This window comes from Nematolebias whitei, chromosome 8, assembly GCF_014905685.2.
Source record: "Nematolebias whitei isolate Nwh7 chromosome 8, NemWhi1, whole genome shotgun sequence".
Classification (NCBI taxonomy): domain Eukaryota; kingdom Metazoa; phylum Chordata; class Actinopteri; order Cyprinodontiformes; family Rivulidae; genus Nematolebias; species Nematolebias whitei.
Genome location: NC_056505.1, coordinates 36,524,072 through 36,547,131, shown reverse-complemented (window position 1 = coordinate 36,547,131; position 23,060 = coordinate 36,524,072). Strand labels below are relative to the sequence as shown.

Genomic DNA, 23,060 nt, shown 5'->3' with positions numbered 1-23,060 from the left:
CAGTAAATGTTGAAGGTGATGTGTTAAGTTTGGACTGCTGACTTTTGGGAGCATTGAGCTTGTCGTGGCCATAAATGAAGAAGAGGGTGTTTGTCCCAATATTCATAGTGGTAACCGCACGTTACACTGGTTTAGTTATTCTTATGATTCTGCTTTGAAGTGTAGTTAATTACTGCTGTAATGTTGCATCACTGAAGGTTGCCAGTGATGGTTATTGTATGCAAAAATATTTGTTGTTTGATGTCATCTGCAGTTTATTAATTATTTCAGTAGTTTTAAAGGGAGTTTGAAACTCCTAATATGATGGTTAGGAGTCTTAGACATATATAAGTACTCCGACAGAGTAATATGATCCCATTCATTTCACTCACCATACCAGAAGGAAACAGATGAATGTCAAAAGGTGCTTATGAGAATAACAGAAAATACAGTGATCCCTCATCTGTCGTGGGAGTTACGTTCCAGTGACCCCCGCGATAGTTGAAAATTCATAAAGTATCAGCGTTATATTTATTTTTTTATATATTTTTTTTATCTATTAAGGCTTTATTAACACTTCCCACACTCCTACAAACCTTTCCCACTCTTAGGTTTACCCTTAGCACGCAGCGCAGCACTGAAAACTTTCGTCCATGCCCACCTGCTGTGAGCCCCATCCCGATCTGTATAAATTGCGCTGAGATCCGGACTAGACTCCCAAACAGCATTTTTCTTCAGCTATTTAGTTGCCATTGAGGCCCAGATCTTAAAGAGCTGCATCTATACTCATAAAATCTGGGGTTACAGTACCTAACCAACATTTTATTTCGTATAGGCTTCGCCCTTTTAAGGCTATTGCTAGTGGGTTAAAAGCAAAGCAGGATGTAGCCTGCGCCTCACTGGGTCCATTCAGAACCACAATCACAGATATCTGCTTACACTCTTTGAAACAATCTAGATTGAGCCTTCAAATCATGTGTAATTATGCACCGCTGAATCTGTGTGCCTGAGACGTGCTGAGCAGCAGAGAGAGAATATTCTCTGCGTCTGAATGAAGGTTGAAATGTCAAACCCTGCTGCTGTGAGAACAGGCAGGATGGAGAGCTCACTAAAACACCTGCATCACCACTCTGACAAAACTCTGAGGACAGCGTAGAGTTGCATTCAGGCCTCAAAAATCAGACCCGGCCTGAACCCGTATCTTTTTTTTCGAGCCCAACCCAAAACCGATCAATTAACTGTAATTAGAGGCCCCAACCCAAAAAACCCCCCAAAAAACCCTGACTTTTTTTTATTTTATTAAACTTTAACTGCTTTTTTTGACATGATATTTTTAAAAACGTATTTCAAAGAAAGGAAGATATAAGATTTCTTGTTTATTAACAAGAGTCAGTGGATTATTATAGTTATTATAATATGACAGTTAGGGTTAGGGTTACCGTCAGCGGACGCACATGGCTAATGATCCGGTTGTTCATCTGTAACAACCCGCTCCCAAAACTAAGGTAAAAGGGAGATTTATTACATAAAATGCTAATTAAGTCATGGGCAGTGCCTGGAGCTGACAGTGCAAAAAACTTAAATTGGTTGAGGTGTAGGAATAACCAAGTACAGTAAACAGACTATAATTTTCCTGCACAGGCGAAAACTCGCATAAATAAACTAATAGATTGGCCACCAAGGATAACATTTACGGCAGTTAACACAATTTAATCAAGCCATCAGTTATGCCCCATAAACCCCCCTCCCAAACGCTTCATCCCACATTTCCATATCTACACATGAAATTCCACAAGCCCCCATAAATAAAAAAACAACAACAAGTTGATCAAACTTTCAGTCCAACTATCCTCCTTGAAGGAAAGTTTGTTCTGAAGGAAGATGAGGGAAACGCCCACTCAATCTAGCGTTGGCACGCCAAAATGAAAAGAAACAATCTCACCAGATCTCAGTATCCATTTAGTGTGCCTCCCCTAAAGTACTGGGTAAGAAAAAATAATAATCCACCGTGATCCAAACTCGGGGTGAAGAATAATCCGCAGATAATCCAGAGCTACTGCCTCACTCCAGATCCTCCTCGGCAGGTGCGCACCCAAGAAGAAGAAAAAAAATGCTGTCACTTCTAAAACCGCATCAAAAGCCCGACCCAGCCAGGCTCGCCCATCAAGCACATTATTTTGACCCGACCCAGCCCGAATTTTGGGTTGGGCCGGTTCGGGCTGGGGGCTTAGGTGAAAAATTGCAGCTCTAGGACAGAGTGAGTTGGAGAGAAGCTGGAGACATCACGCAAATAAAAATGAATGAATGAGCACGGAGAACCCCAGGAAGCTGCTGTACAGATGTCCTGCACTGAATGTGTAGAACCGTGGAGGATGAGAATCCTCTGGAGGAGTGATCTCTGAGCCTCTCAGGAGGCTGAGGTCCAGAGGAAAATACACCTGTGAAACAGCCTCATACAGCCAGTGTGACAGGTTCTGAGCAGACAGAAGTCCTTCAGACTGATCTGTAAAGTGCACAAACATATTCTGAGAGCAGCGTGATGTAGCCATGCGTAGCTGGAGAGCGTGCAAATGGAGCAGAGGAGATGAGAGATGGTGGCGCACAGTATGCACCGCAAATCCCGCTATATAGTGAAAACTCTGCAATACAGAATTAGATATTTTAAAACCTGTGATACGTTGAAGCCGCAATAAGTGAACCGCGATATAGCAAGGGATGACTGTAAGGCAAACAGCATTTTGTTGTGATCAAAAGGCATCTTTTAAAAGACATTCTTGTAAAAGACTTCTAAAAGGCATATGGACACCAATGAGCCTTTTTTTTCTTACAGTTTGCATAAACCAACTACTTTGCCTTCAGGTGGGTTTACTCTGCCGCCGTATCCTTATTTTCTTTTTGTATAAGTGGCTTTCTGCTGGTGTCAATAGATGGCTGCCAATATCCTGGGCTTTAAGCACACTGCTGAGCCCACAGACTCAGTCTGTCCCGCTGAGATAGCTCATCTATGTATTAACAGTTTGTTTAAGTGGCGGATGTTTTCATGCTCCTGTCCAAAGCCAAGATCCACTATAGGGCTGTTGAGGATAAGAGAGGAAATGTAGTCAGGAAGCCAAACCAAATAATGAGACTATGTAGCCTAGAGGACTCCTCCATAGACAAAAATATCTCTCTAAGATAAGATTTCCTGTGGAAGTTAACAACTTAAAACTATTCTGGTTGTGATGTTTAGTTTGCTATGAGCCAGTTAGAAAATGCAAATATATATTTAGTTGATTCAGTGTGCCAGTACTACAAGATGTAATTACTGCTTCACATTTACATTCCAGCATAAAGTATTACCTTGTCACGTCAAAACTCAATAACTTACTGTGCACTGCAGTTCATGTTTTACAGTAACGTCATTTAAAACTGACTGCTCAAGTTGCTAAAGAAAAAAAAAAAAAACTTTTTATTTGAACGCTTGGGAGGAAAATATAATTACTAAATATTAATAATAAAATGAAGCTAAATTATAGTTTGTCTTTCTAAGTTGTGAATGTTTATAATTTATGATCAAGATAAATACTACTAAAAACTACTTTTATTTTATTTTAAGCTTTAACAAATTCTCAATTGTAACCAAATAAAGGCTGATGTGTGTTGTGAAATAACAGGCTGTTAAATATTTAACTCTTTCTTACTTTTTTAGCACCAGTATGTAGTGGTTTAAAAGGGTTCAAAATCTTAGTTAAGTGTAACACAATGTACTATTCTGATAGTATTATTGAAATTGTTAATTTTCTTATAGAAGGCTTTAGATTTTAAATTATTCTCAACTTTACATTATGTTCTAAATCTATTTTTTTTCTTCTCCAATATTGTTTTAACAGTTCAGCAGAGTGTTCTGTGTGTTGGTTCAGTCAGTCCCTGCAGCATGTTTTACATATCCTGTACTTGTTTTTGGACATGCTGAACGTGTTCAGTACGTCATAACTGCAGGCTTCGAGAGGTCAGTAGATCAGAAAAATAAAAAAAAGCACATATTCCTCAGAACAAATGTGTGTAGTGAAATAGTAACAGCAGCAACATTTGTTTATTTCTCAGCAAAACATGTTAATTGAGATTTTAAAGTCTGAATAACTTTAAACGCTGGACTTGTTATAAAGTAGGCTTCTCACTTGCAATCACTTAGTTCTATTAAACAGATGATAAATGAAAAATAAAAGTCTTGTGAGAACAGTATTTAAAGTACTGCTTAATGTCACTTTTCTTGTCCTTCTCTGGATTGTTTTTTTGCGTTTGCTTTATTCCATCTTTTTGTTTTGGCGTGACATGGTGTGACTAAATCATCGCCTGGGGGGAAATCACTGAAACATCTTGCTACAATCACACAATGAAAACACAGCTCTTAATTTCAGTGTGGCTGTTTTGAGCACCAGCACGTTGCAGGAAATGACATCGTTGTCTTCCAGTCAGATCAAGGTGCAGATGAGTGAATGCCATGGTATGATCATGTTACTTAGCTTATGAAATATATATAACCTGATCAATTATACAGCAGCTAGTTAGAATTGTTGCATTTAAAAATCTGCTGACTTTATTCTCTAAGCTTTAAAGCCTGTTTCTTGATGGGGGTGGGAAGGGGGGTTGTTTTCATCAAAGCTTGTTCTGGCATTTTATTGAATTTACTCAGCTCGAGTAGTTTGCATCTGCCATAAGCAAAACAATGATGCAAGATAAGCTGGTTATTTTGGGGGTTTGTTCCCTCTAGAAAGGTTTATCACATTCGTCTTCAGCTGTGTTCTTATCACTGAGTGAGACACGCCTCAAACACACCAATCAGCTCACCTCATTAAAATGTAACATTGGACTTCTTTAAACAAATAAATATAACACTTTTCTATCTTATTGAGATACTCAAAGCTCTTTTCACTACAGTCTGTGCCTCATTTACCCATTCATACAGCTCTCTACTAGATCTCTACAATGATTAATCAATTTATCACATTCATACACTGATGGGACACACATCAGAGGCAATGAGGGGTTCAGGTTCTTGCCCAGGGACACTTCAGCATGTGACTGCTGGTGGAATCGAACCCTCAACTCACGCATTGGAGGACGACTGCTCTTACCACTCAGCCACAGACAGCCCAAAGAGAAATAGAAAGGTAAAACATTGTTTTTACGCAGCCAGCTTCAAAGTCTTATGGATAAATTAAAGAGGCACTCATTTTTTGTACAGATCTGACCTGCCAGTACCAATTTGAACCGGTTTAGATTTCTCTCAAAGATCTATAATGAAATATGTATAAAGTTGCTTTTATTTCTAACCACTGGTTGACATTTCTAATTGTTTGATTTTTAATAATGTTTTTATTTTATTCTGTTGCATCAGTCAGCGTTTATAACGTGAATAGTCACTGAGCTTCAGTTTGTGTGGGAGTCGTTGTAAAGATGGATTCAGCTGCTAAACAGCTACAAAAAGCTTTAACCAAAACATCAAACTCTGCCTGAAAACACAATTTCCTCTTTTTTCCACTTGTGCTTCTTCTGACTTTATTTTTAAACACCTTACTTACTCATTGTATTTCGGTACAATGATAATAAAGCTTATTCTGATTCTGACTTACTGATGGATGCATGCAGCTAACTTCAAGTCTTCTTAGGAAAAACGTCCCCATCATGATGTGCTGATGGGAATGAATGGGTAAATGAGCGCACAGATTGTAGTGTGAAGCGCTTTAAGAATCTTGACAGAAAGGTGCTATATAAGTACAGTCCACTTACCATTTACAAACTACATATTCTACACTACACATGTTCATCATTCAGTCCATCCTTCTCCATTTTTTATGTCCACTTCATCGTGTTCAGGGTTGCAGGAACTGCTTCTTATCTCCATTAGTCACTGGACAAAAGGAGGGCTACATCCTAGACACGTGACCAGTCTATCACAGGACCACAACCATGCACACACATGCACACTTAAAGGCATTGTAGTATTCAGTTAATCTAACATGCATGCTGGATTGTGGGAGGAAACCAGTGTACCAAGAGAAAACCCACGCATACACGGGAAGAACACTTCCCAAAGACCTACAAGGCCATGGCTTCAACTGTGCATGTGTGGGTTTTTTTCCGTATACTCCTTCCTCTCACAGTTCAGACATGCGTGTTGGGTTTTACAGGTTTCTCAGGTCTCTCTCGTAAATGAGTCCTCGAGGCTCAATGGGACTAACCCGTGTAAAGAAAGGTTGAATGAATGAAAACGGCTAAGTGGCGATTTGAAGCTGAGTTGGAATAAATCTATTTGTGAATGTCATTTCATCGTATGTTTCTCTGTATTTCTTTACTCCGGTGCAGCTGTTCACAGATGTTGCTGTGTTTTATTTTCTGCTGTAAGCTTACAGCATATTCAGCATCATGACTTTGACCTTCAGTATGCCTCCAAATGGGGGTCATGAATAAAACATAATGCTGACTTGCTCAAGCATCACACATACCCAAGGACAAGCAAACACACACACACACACACACACACACACACACAGTCCTTCAGCAATGCTGTTGTTTTACACTGTTCTCACCATAGGAAAGGACATATGGATATTATTATGTTAGTACTGCCCCCACCCCCAAACCAGCCTTCCACTGTCAAGGCAGCTTGTCATCATGCAGCCCCGTCCTGTGTGCCGCTGTAACTGCTTCAGACTTACCTGCCCAGCCTCATGTGAGTGTTCCTGAGCAATAAGCCAGCTGAAGACGGATAAGATGGAGCGTTAACCAGAGCATGGTTCAGGACCAGCTTCAGAACTGCAACAGATCCAGTAACATCAACATTATGTAACTCAACTCTGCTTTTTAGTTTGAACACAGTCCTTGTCACATAACGCTGTGTGTGTTTTGTGTATTTGAACAAAAAAGGCTTTTTATATGTACTCTATTGGCTAAACAAGGAATAATGTTTGCAAAGCAGCTTATTTAGACGTTAAAAGGTACAAAATACCTTTTTTTTTCCCCCTCCTTTATAATTTATCTGGAGTTTGCTTTTCGTCAGTGCCTGTTTTCTTTATTCGAGTGAATCTTGTACATTTAGTCAGTGTTGCTGCACTCGTGCTTTAAGAGTGTGTTTGATCGGGGAGCTCGTTCCTCTTTTGAAGAGATCAGAACCAAAATGCAAAACACCTTGAGGTAATTATGGGGTTGAAAAGCTTGTAAGTGGGAACTTGATAGAAAAGGTCTTTACTTCTGGTTAACTGTGCAATTTTACAAAGAGCGTTATTAGATGAGTGGATAATGAGGTACGCTGCAGAGGTGTCTGCAGGCACATGTAGAAGTGAAGGCCTGTGTGTGTGTGTGTGTGTGTGACTATGACTAGACAACTATTAGTTGTGCACTTGTAACATGAAGCGTACACAATCACACAGCGGATGTGTGACCACATCAAAGACGAGTTAGAAATAAATACGTCTGCAAAATCAATAAAATCAATAGGACCAAACACTTGAAAAGTTATTTACTGATCATAAAAATTAGATCTCAGTTTCCTCGCCTACAGTTTCCAGAAATTACATAGAATTTTACATATTTTATTGTGTGTGCGTGTTGTAATACAAGGGATCATTTGAAAACTCCTAGTCTTTGGTAAATTTTATGTAGCACTTGTGTTTAATATTGTAACCGGCAAATGCTAATAAGACCTGGTTCTGAGGAGTAAATAAAGAATGTACTGTCTTAAAGATGAACCATGTCTCCAACGCAGCTTGAAAAGAGAAAATGTTTGTAAGTTAATGTTTGTAAGTTAAGCCTGCGACTCATTTTGCATGTCCTTTCTCCTTGACCAAACACACATTCACATTGTGCGTTTATTACACAACCCAATACTATAACTGTATGTACTGTAAACCTCATGAAATAGCGAAGTGAGCACTTTAAGTCTTTACCACAAAAGAGATCAAAACAGAAACTAGAGTAATAATAAACCTGTCATAAGATCCTTTAAAAGAAATGGTTACACTTTTTTTTAATTCCCTTCAAAAACTGCTGCAGCTTTTCAAGGAGCTACAGCTACTCAGCAGCGCCAAGGTACTATCATAAAATAAGAAAAGGGAAGAATGATGTCATTTAAATGAACATTATTGTTCCTGAATTGCTTTAACTAGAAACTGGAAACGCTAAAAAATTGGTTTATGAACTCAGTTATTTCAATAACTGACCAAGAGACTATGAAAAGCTCTTATTAGGAGCTTTATCCCAAAAAATACTGCAGTAACACTCAGTTTGTAGTAATCTAATATTCACTGGTTTGTTCCACTGTGGAGTAATCTGGTGGGGGAAGAATCAGTTTTGTGTTGTGTTTCCTTGACTGATGAAGCCTTCTGGATGGAAGGTGAAACGTTTCAGCACAAAAAAAAAAGAAAAAGAAACTGTCCAGATGACCTGACTGAACATTGTTGGATTGTATACCTGGATTATTGAGCGTGGACTTTGTTGGCTAATATTCACAGATTCCCAAGTGGAAATGTTTTAAATTTGTCAGCTAGAACGCAGATTGAATGTTTCTGTGTAATGGTGTTTTGGAAATTGCTTTATTCTGACCAATGTTTCACTAATAATAAAGATCCACAAACTCACTTTTACAGACCAGACTTGTTTTGGGGGGGGGGGGGGGGGGGGGGACAAATCAGTTAAAACAGTCCCAGTACTTCCACTTGAACACCTGCTTCTTGAAGCTATAGAAATCTCAGTCTCTGATCATGAGTGGTTTATTAGATTAGATCAGATTAAAGTTTATGGTCATTACACATGTACAAGGCAGGGAAATACAGTTTGTCATCTAACTAGTAGTGCAATAAACAGCAAGTGCAAAATATACATTATTGCAGTACTATACAATGCACATGATGTACAGATACGTGGGCAGGTTGGATCATCTATGAATGTGCTAAATACACTGTACAGATTGGTGTGCTACAGACCTATACACAGATTAAAGTATATAAATATACCGGATGGATGAATGCGTGCATCTTGAATTATGTACAGTATATTTTTAAAACTTGGTATATGTATATGTATGTACAATGTGAATACTTTATAATCAAGTAGTGAGATTGTCGGGGGGGTTAATGGGTGACTGAGTTCAATAGAGACAGCTCTGGGGAAATAACTGCTCTTTAGTCTGCTGGTTTTGGTCCGGAGGCTCCTGAAGCTCCTGCTGGAGGGCACGCAGTTTACGGGCAGGGTGAGAGGAGTCCTTGTGGATGCTGTGCGCTCGGTGCAGACAGTTTCCTCTGGACGTCTGCGATGAGTGGAAGCAGAGACCCCACGATGCACTGGGCTGTCTTCACCACCGCCTTATTGTAGCAGTGTCATAACTTCATTAACTGCACTTAAAGAGTAATTACAATTAATGTTATTCATGTTTTTCCACATGAATTTTCCATTATAAGCACGTGTCTGGGAGTGCATGGCTTTTATGCACAATTTCAACTTTCCTAAATGCATTCTATTTCTGTGCAGCAGACAGCCTGACCACAGTGAATTTAGTTAGAGGAGCCAAACGCGTCCCAGTGGGTTTCCACTGGGGCTGCCTTTGTTGACTTTGCCTGAGATGCTGGGGGAAAGCTGGGAATGGAAGAGAGAACAGTCGACTGGTGTTGAAATAGAGGCTGTGAGAAGGCACAGATAAATTTTGAGTCTGCCTTTCTAGACTCTGGGGATGGTTTGAGTCCCGGTCTAAACTGGCCCCGGATGATTGATGTCATAGAGTCAGTAAAACTCAAAAAAATGGCAACATTTATTTAATGACTGCTCTATCAAAATAGCTTCAAAGTCTTTAGATGGGAAAAAGTTCTCACAAAAGTTAATTTAACAGATAAAATTAGGGCTGCAACTAACGATTATTTCAATAATCGATTCATCGGCCGATTAATTTTTTCGATGAATCGATGAATCGGCAAAAAAATAAAAAAACCTTTTCATTTCCACCCCTTTATTCCAAAATTGAACATTTGACTGACACAGCAATTCGCACAAAAAACAGGTTGCTATTTTACTATTCTGTTAGTAAAATATTGAATAATAAAAAATGAAAGTTAGTCAAACAGCTTAAAAAAATTAATGTACACAAAAATATATACAAATGTGTCTTTATACCTGCACAGTATGTAGCTACTTTGTAAAATGTGTCCTTGAGGGAAGAGTGTAACCTGGATTAAAAATTTGGATTATTGTAACCTGGATTAAAAGTGTGGATCATTGTAGTGAAGCTTTCGTCTTCAACCATGGACAGAGGCCTCATGTCAGTGACGATCATGTTCAGGATGTTTCAGTGAAGACAGCTGCTGCTGTGGTGTCCATGATGTCTGTCCATCATGAAGGATGTCGTTGTTTGTTGTTGTTTTCTGGAATGAGACAGTAAATATGTTTTATAGCATAATTTACAGCAACTCAAGAAATGCCTTGTTTCACTTACAGCGTTAGGTTCAGGCAAAAGTAGCTAAAAGAGCAATTAAACACACACACATTATATACAGTATATAAAATACTTAATTACACACATTTGAGTAGATGTAATAAATTACTTTAATTCCTGTTTAAATGCAATTCATCCTGCCATACCTGCAGTGTCTTCAGACTTTGCCAGCAAATTAAAAGTTGAAGCTTACTCATTAAATTATTATCTTTGTGTTAGATTTATTTATAAATCACATTTAAACACTGCTTGTACCAATTAAATTAAATAAAAAGGAAACACACGTTCTCTATCACCGCCATTAATCAGCAAACAAACAAACAAACAAGCAGCTTCATCTACCAGACAGACTGACGTTACGTTTTCTCTCTTGAAACAGAACAAATGTCAGATATTGTAGAGACTCACCTGCAACACATGACAAGTTGTATCTGCTGCAGCTCCTTCCTCCTCCTCGTGACTCCGACATGTTTACTTTTCATCTCCGTGGTTCTCCCGTGTCGTGTCGTCACTTTTCAAAGCTGCATGTTTCTCAGTTTTTATCTTTGTGAAGTTCTCCCACACTTTGGAGGACTTGGGTCGAACAGTTTTCGCTGCGTCGGTCATTTGTAAAATTTACCTACTTTCCTTTGAAAACAGCTTCTGCTCTGCTTCCTCCTCCCCCCTCGCTCTGTTCAACTCGCGTTGCAGAGTTTTTTTTTTTTTTTTCAAACTTTATTCAGTCAGTCAACATTGACAATGAATTGCACGTGAACAAAACGGCTCCGCAGCGCAGTGAAAGACGCATAATCGCGCAACACAACGAATCGATAATGAAATTCGTTGCCAACACTTATAATCATCGATTTTTATCGATTTTATCGATTCGTTGTTGCAGCCCTAGATAAAATTCTGGTGATTTAAGCAATTCTCCCAGAATTTTTGTACCGTGTTCTCCGTCTTTCAACCCCTCAGCCACGGCCGCAACCTTTCCACATTTCAGACGAGGAGAGTGGAGGGAAGAGGAGACAGAAAGCCTATACGAGAGTCTGAAATAGAGCTTGAAGTAAAGGGAAGACAATGAGAAAGAATGCATGAACCCAGACAACCTTTGTGCCCGCTGTGCTTAGCCAGGTGAATATTGCATGGGACAGTGCACAGTGATTAATGTCAGGCCATGTTAGGTGCTTGCTCCGGTTACTGCGCTGTAGTTTTATACACATCCTATCACTTTTAACAAGTCGGAGCTATTGAAAATACAGCAGGGTTACTTTAGAGCAACCTCTCTGGGGACAATTAGTCCTGGGAACAGCCCGTTTTCTTACACTGCTCTGCTGGAGCTGAGGCTGTTGCACGCTGGGACAGGATAAAACAGTAGAGGCAAGAAAAGCTCAGCCTGAAAATATTACGTTCTGTCTGATACGGCTGCGTGGAGTACGAGCTTTGTTTCTGAGCAGTAGTTAATTTTACTTGATGTTGCCGCGCTGTGCTTTCAGTATGGTCATTAGATTTTACACTTAGGAGGCAGATGTTAGCCGTAATAAATTTGTCAGGACATAAATTTCCTGCACTGCCAACTTGCTCCTTGTGATTACTTTTTTAATGTAATTTATTAAAGTGGGACTTCCCAGGCTCCACCATATTCCTGTTTGGCACCTACTGGGGAATCTGTAGCTATAGCAACACATATATTACTCCTGGTAGATGTTTAACTAGAGCAGACAATAGGGAGAGACACTTTATTACATCTTGTGCTTTATGATTTACTGTATCTTTGGGCTTTATATTACAGTGGTGTTTTGTGAGCAGTTTAGAAATGTGCCCTTCAGGAAATCTCAAGCGATAATTTCTACAGATAAAAGCTTCCTACAAAGAAGCAAACTGTAATTTTATCTGCAAGTCACAGGAGGTTAGATTTGTTGTAAAAACGCTTTAATCAAAGGATTCTCACACAGATTGTAAATATTTAAAGGTAAGAAAAGAATACAACACAGTAAGATATGAAACCAGCTGTGCGTGTGCATGTGTCTCTCAGTTTTAGCAACAAAAAAAAGGAAGCTTCTCTTAATCTACGACTGAAGTGACACAGGAAGCGCTCAGTTCTTTGAACCTGAACAGTCTTTAACAGACTCTGAACTCCCGGCGGAGCGGGGAACAAAGTGTTAGAAATGAGGTCGCTCACTACAGAAACGGCTTGTAGAGCCTTTTATGTAATGATGTGTCAAAGTGGGACGATGTCTGCCTTTTAGTAAAGGTGAATGAAATCATTTCATGTAATAGTTTTTTTCTTCATATGCTGAGTTTACATGTTAATACATGTGAATTTGTTAAGCAGTTGTTTTTAGCTCTGCTGCTTTTTACCTCATTCATACTTGAAAAGTTGTGAACCAGTAGGAATTTTTAATTATTTCTTCAAAAGTATAAAGAGTCTTCACACTGCTGAAAATATATGGATTGTTTTCATTACTCTAGTGAGTAAATTATACTTAGTGTGGTTAGCACCTTAAAAAAGTATCTTTTCCTATTTGCTACAGTGCCTTGTGAAAGTATTCGGCCCCTTGAACTTTTCAACCTTTTGTCACATTTCAGGCTTCCAACATAAAGATATAAAATTTTATTTTTTGTTAAGAATCAACAAGTGGGACACAATCGTGAAGTGGAATGAAATTTATTGGATGTGTCAAACTTTTTTAACAAAAAACTGAAAAGTGGGGCGTGCATTATTATTGGGCCCCTTTACTTTCAGAGCAGCAAACTCACTCCAGAAGTTCAGTGAGGATCTATGAATGATCCAATGTTGTCCAAATGACTGATGATGATAAATAGAATCCACCTGTGTGTAATCAAGTCTCCGTATAAATGCACCTGCTCTGTGATAGTCTCAGGGCTCTGTTCAAAGCGCAGAGAGCATCATGAAGACCAAGGAACACACCAGGCAGGTCCGAGATACTGTTGTGGAGAAGTTTAAAGCCGGATTTGGATACAAAAAGATTTCCCAAGCTTTAAACATTCCAAGGAGCACTGTGCAAGCAATCATATTGAAATGGAAGGAGTATCAGACCACTGCAAATTTACCAAGACCCGGCCGTCCCTCTAAACTTTCATCTGGAACAAGGAGAAGACTGATCAGAGATGCAGCCAAGAGGCCCATGATCACTCTGGATGAACTGCAGAGATCTACAGCTGAGGTGGGAGAGTCTGTCCATAGGACAACAATCAGTCGTACACTGCACAAATCTGGGCTTTATGGAAGAGTGGCAAGAAGAAAGACATTTATCAAAGATATCCATAAAAAGTGTTGTTTAAAGTTTGTCACAAGCACCTGGGAGACACCAAACATGTGGAAGAAGGTGCTCTGGTCACATGAAACCAGAATCAAACTGTTTGGCCACAATGCAAAACTATATGTTTGGTGTAAAAGCAACACAGCTCATCCCCCTGAACACACCATCCCCACTGTCAAACATGGTGGTGGCAGCATCATGGTTTGGGCCTGCTTTTCATCAGCAGGGACAGAGAAGATGGTCAGAATTGATGGGAAGATGGATGGAGCCAAATACAGGACCATTCTGGAAGAAAACCTGTTTGAGTCTGCAAGAGACCTGAGACTGGGACGGAGATTTATCATCCAACAAGACAATGATCCAAAACATAAAGCCACATCCACAATGGAATGGTTCACAAATAAACGTATCCAGGTGTTGGAATGGCCAAGTCAAAGTCCAGACCTGAATCCAATCAAGAATCTGTGGAAAGAGCTGAAGACTGCTGTTCACAAACACTCTCCATCCAACCTCACTGAGCTCGAGATGTTTTGCAAAAAGAATGGGCAGAATTTCAGTGTCTCCATGTTCAAAACTGATAGAGACAAACCCCAAGAGACTTGCAGCTGGAACTGCAGCAAAAGGCGGCGCTACAAAGTATTAACGCAAGGGGGACGAATAATATTGCACGCCCCACTTTTCAGATTTTTATTTGTTAAAAAAGTTTGACACATCCAATAAATTTCATTCCACTTCACGATTGTGTCCCACTTGTTGTTGATTCTTCACAAAAAATTAAAATTTATATCTTTATGTTGGAAGCCTGAAATGTGGCAAAAGGTTGAAAAGTTCAAGGGGCCGAATACTTTCACAAGGCACTGTAGTTCAATTTCAAGTCAATTATATTGTCATTCTCATCACATGTGGTACATGAGGTGGAACAAAATTGTGTACTCAAGGTCCCAGTTACATCCAAATAAAGCAAAAATATAAAGTGTAAATAGAAACACTATGTAAGATTCTGAAGATATACACTAAGATATACGCCATATGGCACGTCAGAATATCTAAGATATATGCTAAACACTAATAATGTAAAACAATACGGCATATCAACACTTCCACCTCCAGATACAGGAAGAGGGCCGCCTACACCATGAAGGACCCCACTCACCCAGCACACACACTTTTTGCCCTGCTCCTCTCAGGCAGGAGGTTGAGGAGTATTAACTGTAGAATCACTAGACTGAGGAACAGCTTCTACCCTGAGGCTGTTAGACCAGGGGTCTGCAACCTTTATGAGCAAAAGAGCCATTTCTGCCCCTTCATTCAGTAAATTAAACGTGTCCGGAGCCACAAAATCTGTTACTACTGTGATTCTCAGGTGGCCCTCAGACCACTTTAAGTTTGTTGGAAGGTGCTTTTCTGGCCAGTAGGGGTGACATTATAAAACCAACAATACTCAATGATTTTTAAGATTTATTGATATTTTTACATTTTAAGACAAAATAAGACAAATAAATAAATAAATAAAACAATGAACTATGCAGGTCTATGTGATTTATTTTTCTTTTTTTTATTATGGAAAAAAATAAGTATTCTACTTGGAAGACATAAAGCATAAAGTGAAAGTGAGTATGTTTTACTCCTATTAATTCAACTATTCACATATTTGCAAAAGAAATTAAAGAGACACTGCTCGAACTAGCCTTTTTTTGTTGTTATAAGAACCAAAAAAATGTCATTTTAAAGTTAGTTTTGATCAAAGCTTGAAAGAGCCGCTGCAGAGGGACTAAAGAGCCGCATGTGGCTCTAGAGCCGCAGGTTGCAGACCTCTGTGTTAGACTCATGAATCCCTAACCAGGAAAATCACGGTAAGAAAAAAGAAAAAAATATAGCTGTAATACCACTTTAATTGGTGAAATGTAACTTACATGTGCTGCTGATCTTATGCTGCTGATTATTTCATGCTGCTGTATTCATTCATACCCATCTGCTCACACAGACTCATGTTCAGGCTGCTGTTGTTACGTCTATTGTTTTACATTATTAGTGTTTAGCGTATATCAGATCTTTTAGCGTACTGTTTAGTGTTCATTTAGAGCATATCTTAGTTGATGTCCATCCATCCATCCATCCATTTTCTTTACCCGTTTGTTTCATTTTGGGTCACGGGGGTCGCTGGTGCCCATGTCCAGCAATCACTGTGCGAGGGGCGGGGTACACCCTGGACGGGTCGCAAGTCCATCACAGGGCCACATAGAGACAAACGAGACAAACAACCATTCACTCTCTCACTCACACCTAGGGACAATTTAGAGTTACCAATCAGCCTAACATGCATGTTTTTGGTCTGTGGGAGGAAACCGGAGTACCCGGAGAAAACCCACGCATGCACGGAGAGAACATGCAAACTCCACCCAGAAAGGCCCCCGGCCGGGATTTGGACCAAGGACCTGCTCGCTGAGAGGCAGCAGCTCTACCAGTTGCACCACCGTGCTGCCCTAGTTGATGTCTTAGATCCTTATTTACTGTTTCTTTTTACACTATATCTTTGCTATTGTTGGATGTAACTGGGACCCTGTGTACACTATTTTGTTCCACCTCATGTACCACATGTTTTGTGAACGACAGTAAACGTACTTGAAGTTGAACTTGAACAGCAGCCCAAGCCCTGCAGCGTATCAACAGCAGTTAATGCTAAACATTTAGCACAGTTACTAGTGATTTGTACTGTTACAGGTAGTACTGTTTAGTTTGCTTGAATGCCATCAGATGTGAGTGATTGTGTTTAACTAAACGCTATTTATCTAAGTCCAGTATTTATGTAGAAGTGTCTTGAGACGGAAGCGGTTGCTGAAGGCGTCAGAGAAAAGTTAAATGTGGATTTTTGGTCCCAAGTCAAGGATGTTTATCACCACAAATGTTAAATTAATGTTGAACCATGTGTGTGAGTTACTGTGCAGCTGAGGTCACACTGAGCCGAGAGCAGATAAGGTAATATAAAAACAGTTCTCGCACACTGTCCGGTGCAGATTCTCATGACGGGGCTCCAGTGATGTAGACATTTTATGCATATTTGTGTAAACCTGCGAGTTAAAGCCTGCCCTCGCAAGTAAATATGGTTAAAACATCTTCCCGTGTCCTCGAGTGTGGCTTCTTTGAGTAAGTAAGATGAATAGAGGCTATTTTTATCCAACATTAAATTTATGCTAATGTGGTTGAAAAAGGTTACAAACTCTACAGTGTTAGCTCTATCGTTTCAGTTTGACAGACTGCGCAGGCCACAAAGGAAAAAGCTACAAGAACACGAATGTGACCCAACAACGTCCCTGACATTCATGAGTCCACCTGCAGGACAACAGAGTTGTAGCTAACTGGGATCATGATGAGCTGCTGGTATTAGCCTCAGCCTGGACAGCTCACTTTAACTGGTGCAGCAGTAAGATCCAAACTGACCCGACACCACAGCATCATTCAATAAAACAACATGTCTAATACCAAAGAACATTTACAGAACAATTCATGCTATCAGTTCATCTATCCAGACGTGTCTCCAATCTTTCACTCGCTCATGTTGTGATGTCATGTCGCTTCATGTCAGTGGAGGGTCTGCAAATCTAAAACGCTGCATGAGATGTGAAAATGCATGAAGTTTAAGAGGTAGGTATTACATTAAATTAAACTGTCCTTGTGACATGATAAGTTGGCAGAGGTAAACCTGATTGAAGGACTTAAAACATGCTTAAAACATAAGTAATACAAGCACGGTCAGCTGGCAATTTAAGACTGTACAAAGGTGGTGAAGCCTAATTCTGACCTGCACATTAGATATCTATTTACTTCACTGCTACTGGCAAAACTTGATCAAACAAAACATTAAAAAACTATTTTGTAGTCTTGTTAGTCTATTAGAAATGAATTTATAAGCAAAGTAAAACGGATATAAAGTCACTCTGGTGTTGTTAATGGTGTGGGAGGCTTTAAAGACAAAAGGAAACTCGTGATTGTAAAATACAGAGTCAGTACTCTTCACTGAAAGTGTTTTTTCACAGCTCTTATGTTCCTGCAGTTCACTTAGTTTTAACAGATGACATTTACAGAAGGCTCATTCTCTCCCTGCCACAGTTATATTAATTAGTTTTTGTACACATGTGCTTCATTTAGCCTGTTAAAGGAATTCATTTTAATCACATTGTTTGGATATTGTGCTTGGCCCGTGCACTGCAGCAGCGTGTAGTGCAACTCTGCTCCGTGTCTTGGTCGTCACTGTTCTTTAGTGTGGTTTGTGGGTTTGATTGTGCTCATAAAGCAAACATCAATGTTCATAAGGCATTTTAAACATTTGCATATGCTTTAAGTTTTGCAAGTGTTTATCCCTGTTCGGCTTAAATTAAATGTTTGTCTTCTGTATTTAGAAACATTGAAGGAATTTTAGTATTTTCTACTTTTTTCTATTATGATTCACATTAATAGGATTGGTTTAGGCTTCAGACCCCATTTTATTATCTATAACTGTGTTTGTTATGGGGTGGTGATGTTGAAGTGGGCAACAGAGCAAGACATTAACACAGTTAAACAGGATTAGTGTTGTGACTGACACAAAAGTGGTGTTTCCAGTCAGATTTCCTCCACCTCCACTCAGATGTTTGTGGTACAACACTGACCCCTGCTGCAGAAAACTGTCATTGCAGCCATAAATTCAAAAAGCTGGTGAAGTTAGTTTTAACTCTTTGGAAGATTTCATTTTAGCATCCATTGGGGGTCACTGTTCCCATTCGAAAAAGACCGTGCAAGGCTTCTCTTTTCTTTCAGAAATGTTTACCACCCAGTGTAAAACCTATCAGGGTTTGGCAGATTAAAGCCTTGCAGTAGATCCTTCGCAGGTTCCATCACTGTCTCCTGCAGTGTCTTGTACCGTCTGCTTAATGTGGTCTCAAAATGTTGCCATGAAAACAGCATTATTCCACATAATGAAATTCAGCTCGAACATCAAGGGTGTGTCGGTCAAACATGTCATACTGTCAGTCATTAAAACAGCAGGCGCCATTGTTGCACAAGGTTATATGGATCCATGTAACTGAACTCTTCTTGGAAAAGCGTAACGCCACAATAAGGAGACGTGTTTAAACAGGATTTGTTTACAACGTTCATTCTCATAATGATGTTGCGTTCTAAAGGGTTTTGGTTTAAGATATTGTTTTGAGTCATATGCCTTCAAGCGGGCAGCGTGTGTTTGCTTCTTTTTTCTCCCCCTCTTTTAAAGACCATTCACACAGTAGCAATTGAACCAAGGGCTATAATTGTGTTTTCATGTACTATAGATCCTGTCATTAGGCCCCTGGGTCTGCAGGCAGTTATATGATGACAGCTGACAAGGGGGGCGCAGCTCCTCTGAGGAAGAAGAGGGGGGGGGGGGGGGGGGGGGGTCAGTCCTCAAAGAGCTGAATCCAGATGGGGTGTGGTTTAGGTGGTTGAACTCCCTGGATTGGAGTGTCTGAGTTTGTTCTGCTCTCTGATATCTGGAGATTTTTGAACAACTCTGTGTCTACGACCATGACGTGTTCAGTAAATGAAATTAATCACATGATCACTTATTAAACAGGCAGAAACGTTATTAGTTACTTATCATTTGGAGTGCACCACACTGTCTCTTGCTATCTTGAATGTGTTGAAGAACAATACAGCAGTTCCTGGATTATTGGAGGTTTACGTTATACTGCACCCCCCACCCCACCCCATGATAGGTGAAAAACTGCAAAGTAACGCTATATGTATTTTAATATTTACATTTATTTAAGGCTTTATAAACCCTTCCCACACTCTTCCAATGTTCCAAACTCTAAAGCATACACCATTTTAACAACATGCGTATTTGTACTGTACAATACTGCAAAATTTTACTCGCCGGTTCTGCAGATCAGCAGCTCGGTTCTGGTTCTGCAGACCTACCCTGCAGTGATGAAGCCCACCGCCCCGTCCAGGTTGATGAGCACGTGGATAATTGAGCTTCAGGATTATTTGTGACTTTCCTGCCAGTTCTGTGAGCTTCATAGATCGTTACTTCTGACTGTGCGTTGCAAAACTTTCCCTCCATTTGGGCAAAAAGCAGTGGTTGGAAGCACTGTTGGCTTCTGGGTAGTGTAGTTCTTTTAACAGGCAAAACAGTGTAGGCTTATTGAAAGAAAACTACTAAATGGTGGCGCCTGTCCAAAGTATTTTTTTCCCCCGTTAACTTTTTATTCTGTACCGTCCCAATCACATGAGTAATATTAAACTTGACAGTTGTTGAAAAACCGCAAAAGAGTGAGTCCGCGAAAGTTGAACAGCGAAGTAGCGAGGGAGTACTGTAACAGAAAATATCCTAAAGATGTTGATTTGTGAGGCAAAACAGAAAGAGGTTATTTACTGGCACAAATGGAGGAATCTGATTAAATGGGTGTAACAAAGTGTGTTAGTATTTGAAGTATTGGGGTAGTTTCCAGAATTTTAAAGGTTGTAATATTTACTTTAGAATCAAAACCAAAGCACTAAGAATAAGACTCCACAAGTTTTTTTTTTTTCAAAATGACTGTCAGTATTTTCACATTATTAATTATATCGTTAATAGTTTCAAATCTTTAGCGAGCAATTGAAACAAGTGACATGTCACTGAGGTCAAAGGTCAGACTCAACTGGAACACTGAAAAGTAAACACAGCCTCAGCGATTAGCAGCGTGTCATTCCAACACTGATTTGATGATGTCTGAGTGGCCCACTGAGCTGTGAGAATGTTTCGCAGGATCATAAAGCAGAATTAGCTTGGTCTCTTGTAGTTTAATTAATGACCCAGTGGTAGCAACATAATTGCTTTTCAACGTGGCGTCTCATCTGATACTGATATGGAGCAACACTGTTTAGCCGTAGTTCAGTTTGGAGTTCCCAGGTCATCTCCCACTGGCCGTGTACTCATCAAACCTACAACCTGTATGTTAACTACTGCTGCAGTCACACAGGATGTGGCTAGCACTGGTGTGCATTAAAAATTCTCTGGCAATTTCCTCCCCGACAGAAACAATTCCTTGAAATGTTAATGCCCGCAGGCTGAGGTGTCTGTGTTTGGACTGGGCATGTACTGGGAACGCTCGGTTTAAACTGCTCTTGTGGTGAAAGTGAAACGCTGCTCTGAAGCGTTGGCCCGGCAGAGCTACCGGACCACAAACAGAATGCTATTCTTAGTGACAGTGGCCTCTTCTGCTCAACAATATCACACATACATGTTCATAAGTGTTTAAATGACACCCAGACGTGTGTGTAAATATGAATGTATAAACAGAGAACCGTAGAAACATAAAAGCCACAAACAAATAACCTAGGACGTTCATTTTCTTCAGATACACTGTGATTATCTTGTTAACACGATCCCCAGCATGCTTGGTTCCAAATGTGCCTGTTACTAGTGGATTACACAAGATCAGGGTAACACTGACCGGTCTCCATCTGATATCCACTTCTTTTAGCCCAGCTTCACCCACTGGAGGCCTCTTCAGCCTGATCCTGCCACAGCTTTGATGTTATCAGACTCTGGGATGCCTGATAACATCACCCCCTTTGGATTAGGATGGTCTGTAGAGGCTGTTATGGATCCATAGACTTATCTCACTTCTGGGAAAAAAAAAAAAAAAAGTTAAGGTGAGATTTGCATAACAAATAGGTATGTACAATATTGGATTTTTGTCCGATATCCGATATGTTAAAACTTATTTGGCTGATAACCGATACTAATATTTTATATACGCTCCTTTGTCAGAGCATATCTCTCTTATTCAGGATTATTTGCTACAAAAATTGTGCAACAGCTGTAAGAGCTGGTGACATATATTCAGTAAGAGCCAAATGACATGCATAGCACTTTAACTTTTAATACATGAAAAGTGTTAAATGTTATTTATTAGCATTAGTCACCTGTGATGTTGTCTCACTTGTGGAGGCTTGTTCCAGGTTCCTAGCTGCAGATCCTCTGCACTCCTGTGCATGAAGGACAGACTTTTTAAGTTCAAAGTTTTTGTCTATCCATTGTGCCGTGAGACTAATCATGCTAACGGGGCTAACACGACGTCCAAATGTCTGTGGTAAAACTCATCCAACAAGTCGTGCTATCGGCTATTAGCTTCTCAATGATGTCGTAAATGACGGCTGGTAACTCGAGTAACGTTACGTCGGAAAAATATCTCCAACTTGGAACGATGTAGCGAGGCTCAACGTAGTCCATAAATCTTTGGAATCTGACATTCTCACCAACGAAAAATAAAACTTCCACACCTCTGACATTTTGAATTTTCCTCTCCGCCATGAGATCGGGTAGGCGCACGTGACGTCATCACGTTGTGCTGCCGCTGCAGGCAAAAACAGCACCTTTTACATCGGCAATTTATTTTAATGGAATGGCCGATGTCCGATACTGAAATTTAACGCTAATGTCGGCCGATACCATGCCGATAATATTGTGCATCCCTAATAACAAACACATCAACAGTGGCGCCCTATAGATGTCATGCAGCTAGAAATAAACAAAATTACCAGTACTCAAATGCTCCTATTGAAATGTTCTTTTTGCTCGCGGTCAGATGAGGTGATCCTTGCAAAGGAACACACACGGCAGCACAGTTCCCCAGTGTTCTCCTCAGACCTGACAGCAAGTCGTCCAATAGTAGTGCTGCTTCATGGCTTGCTTTCTAACATGATTATTCCAGTGGCTGGGCTTGCCTTTCCACTGTCCATGTCCTCTGTGGCTGTTTTGTCCACAAAGATGTGGCAAATGTCTGACTTTAGGACAAGTCATTCTGTAAAGCTTTGGGTTGTAGAAAACACAAAGCGCATGCTCAGATTTAGAAATGCTTGATCGTCAACCTGAAATTTTTGCCACTATTATCCAAATAAATGTGATCATTTACCTTTACCACTGTATACCAGGGTTTATAAAAGGACATTAAATTAATTACCAATAGCATAATTTCTATTTTTCTATCTACAGAGTTTGACTGTTATTAAATTAATAATCTCAGACCCCTTTAAATTAATGTTCTTTAACTTGACAATGGAAAATGTAGCCACAGTATTGTTTGCCAGCCAAGATCTCCAGGAGGAAGTTGCTGTGTTGAGGTGCTGCCAGAGTGCATTCAGCTGAGATTATTCAGCTCCAGTCAAGCCCACATCTAACACCAGCGGTGATATTTCTGATGTAACAGATGTTTGGTGGGTAAACAAAAAATTTAAATTACACAACACTTGTGTAACTGGTGCCAGTCAAGACGATTTGTCTGTGAAAAAAGTGATTCTTGGGTCTGTATTGTCAACATGCACTTGTTTAGTTGGATTATTAGCAACATTTGCATTCTTCA

The 23,060-nt window shown here is 39.9% G+C and overlaps 1 protein-coding gene across 1 annotated transcript in view; it reads left to right on the top strand.

The window, feature by feature from the left end:
• Positions 1–23,060, top strand: part of fbrsl1 (fibrosin-like 1) — a 408,497-nt gene that overhangs the window by 132,291 nt on the left and 253,146 nt on the right. The window lies entirely within an intron of this gene.